At 34.4% G+C, this 3,049-nt stretch overlaps 1 long non-coding RNA gene across 1 annotated transcript in view; it reads left to right on the top strand.

Moving 5' to 3' along the window:
* The window catches only part of LOC107589603 (uncharacterized), a 10,990-nt gene extending 9,781 nt beyond the window's left edge, over positions 1–1,209 (top strand). The window contains exon 5 of the long non-coding RNA XR_001609689.1: positions 987–1,209. This is a non-coding gene — a long non-coding RNA (uncharacterized lncRNA). The remainder of the gene's footprint in view (positions 1–986) is intronic.
* The last annotated feature ends 1,840 nt before the right edge of the window (positions 1,210–3,049 follow it).

Here is a 3,049-nt window from a genome sequence, read left to right as displayed (position 1 = left end):
CAATGCACACTGCTATTAAAATCTGTTTTGTACCTTTAACATACTGACAACCACCATAATAATGCAGGTGGTAAAAGAGAAAGCCACATGAAGAATCAAAGCTCATCACAAGTAGCTTCGCCACAAGCTGAAGTATATACTAATATAGAGAAGGTGCACAGAGTCATTCATGCAAACACAAAACACCATCATGGTAACACACATTATACTTAAATAATGCATTAAACTTTCATTAAACAACAGAAGATGTAACATAAAGCCCAACTATACATAACTAATAACAAAAACTATTTAAAAAACATGATTATTTAAACAAAATACTTTCAAATGTGGAGTGTCATGCAGGGAATTCTGGGAATATCAGTTTACAGTTTTTGACTGTAAATTATACATTGATTTGTTATTTTTACTTCTAAAAACTGTCAAATTAACAGCATTTTACTGTAAAATTACATTAAATGTCTGGTTAGATATTTTACAGTTTTTCCCTGTATATAGTACGGGAACTTACTGTTAACCTATTAGCAGTTTTTTTCCGTAGCGTTTTTACAAAATGTTACAGTTAAAATTACACTTATTTTTTACAGTGTATATATATATATATATATATTGAAAGCATTGAATCGCTATAAAAAAATCGTGATTCTTCTTCTTCTTGTTTTATGGCGAATAACTCCTTAGGAGCATTATCGCCACCTACTGTACTGGATGTCAAGTAAACTTTCATAGGTGATGAGTCTGAAATTTGAGAAATCGCGATTCATTCGATTCTTAGCGTTTTAAAATCGATTACTGTCCGAACTCGGCGATTCAGATAAATTAATATTATTTCAGTTCTTGATTTTAGAAATGTTGAAGGCCATTACTGATTTATGTTAACCTCTTCTTGTAGTCTTTCAGTCTGTTGTATTGAGTCTTAAGTAGATAGTTGCTCCAAAATGTTTGAAAATGTCAAATCTGACAAATGAGCATCTTTGTCATCATAGGTTCTAAAGTGCTCCTCTGTGATGTTCACCGAGAGAAGGCATGGATGGAGTGGATAAGAAAAAAGGACAATGGTGTGACATCTCAGGAAGAGGTTCTTAAACTTCTACAGGCCATTGCAGATTCTCAGACGAATGAGGAGTTTGAGAACAACACTGTTACCCTTCAACAACATCCAGACTGGCAGTCAAATGAGAAGCTGAGAAGGTTCGTCAGCACATGGCTTGTTCATGCAGAGGTGAGTATGTTATTCTGTTGTCAGTTCTGTTATTATCAGTAATGTTGAGAGTGTGAAAACTAATATGACACAAGTAATGCTCTATTATTTCCTGAACTAGAGGTGGCAAAGACAAAAGGATGTCCTGAAGCATTCACACCTAAAGGGACACAGAAACTGCAGACTCAGCGAAACACTAGTAGTCATTATAAGCAACTTCCTGCCGAGATCGTATCAAAAGTAAAGAACTGGACTAAACCTAAACCTAAAAAAAAGTAATAAAATAATACATTTTGCTAAATGAAAGTGAAGCCTTTTTTTGGATAGTGACATAATAAAAAAAAATCATCAGAAATGTGAGAAAATATTTTTTATTAGAAAACATTATTAAATATATTAATGATTTTAATTATTATTATTTTTAAGTATTAAATCATCACAGTAATAAATGAAAAAAATACAGTAATGTTTTACTGCAATATACATGCATGCATAGAGAATTATATATATATATATATATACACGTGTGTGTGTGTGTGTGTGTGTACTGTAGGCTTCATTTTATTTATACTAATATATGTAAGATACAATTTTTGTTTTGTGAAAAATATTGTTTAATATAATATATTATTGTTATATTATTTTAATATAAAATATTGTTTGCTAATCAAATACAATATTTAAGTATATATAATAATATATTAGTATAATGAATAACAATGTATAATATTATACATAGTATAATATTGGTATAATGTGTATATATATACTATATTAGCTATAAAGGAATATTAGCAATATATTAGCTATAATGTGACCTGGACATGTTTTTGTGAGATTAATTTAATGCTTAGGAAACTGAACATGAACTGGACTAACTAAAAATCTTTTTTTCCCCCATATACAGGTAATGTTGAATTGAATATCAAATGCTCAAGTGGCTCACGCAAATACAGCACAAACGTGCCTTGTTATGCAGGATACAGACCAAGAATTATGGCTCAACACATTATGAAAAGGTGCCAAGAGTCGCTGCTCTTCAATGCGAGTGACATAACATCTGCTGGAGAGAACGTCTTCAATGTTCAGAGTCAAATGTCACAGGAAAGACATCAGGTGAACTTTGGAAAAGACGATGAGATGCCTTCATGTACATGCATGGACTGGCGGAGACATCTTCTCCCGTGCCAGCATTTCTGTGCTGTTTTTACCTTAGTTCCTGGCTGGAGTTGGGAGAATCTGAGCGCTGCGTACAGGAAGAACCCTCTCTTCATGTTTGACGAGGTTTGCCTGGGACAATCTGCTACACTTCCTGCTGATCTTCAAGGCGAAGAGGCTCCGAAGAAGAATCAGGAGAATGGTATTAGTCCAGAGAGATGTCCTTCTCCTGCTGCTCCCTCAGAGCCCATCCTGACCAATCCTACAGCAGAAAAAAGGGAGAAGTGCTGTAGCTTGTTGAAGGAGATATCAGAATTGACATGCCACATACAGGATGGGACCTTTCTAGATTCAGTAACTGATCGCCTTATGGATCTGTTAGAAGATATAAGGCGACACACTCCCCATGATGACATCCTTGACCTTTCCTACGCCCCACCATCCAAGAAAATGTGTTCAGCATCTGCAGAGCACCCAGAATCAATTAACGCAGTCCCCCAAAGATGCTCTGTATCTGGAAAAGTTCATAAGGGCAACCCCTACAAGTGACTTTTGAACTACATTTTAAAGGGTTAGTTCACCCATAAATGAAAATTCTGTTATTAATTACTCACCCTCATGTTGTTTCAAACCCACAAGTCCTTCGTTCATCTTCAGAACACAAATTAAGATATTTTTGATGGAATCTGA

This window comes from Sinocyclocheilus grahami, unplaced genomic scaffold, assembly GCF_001515645.1.
Source record: "Sinocyclocheilus grahami isolate Dianchi unplaced genomic scaffold, SAMN03320097.WGS_v1.1 scaffold118.1, whole genome shotgun sequence".
In the NCBI taxonomy this organism is placed as follows: Eukaryota; Metazoa; Chordata; class Actinopteri; order Cypriniformes; family Cyprinidae; genus Sinocyclocheilus; species Sinocyclocheilus grahami.
This window is presented reverse-complemented; position numbering and strand designations above follow the sequence as displayed.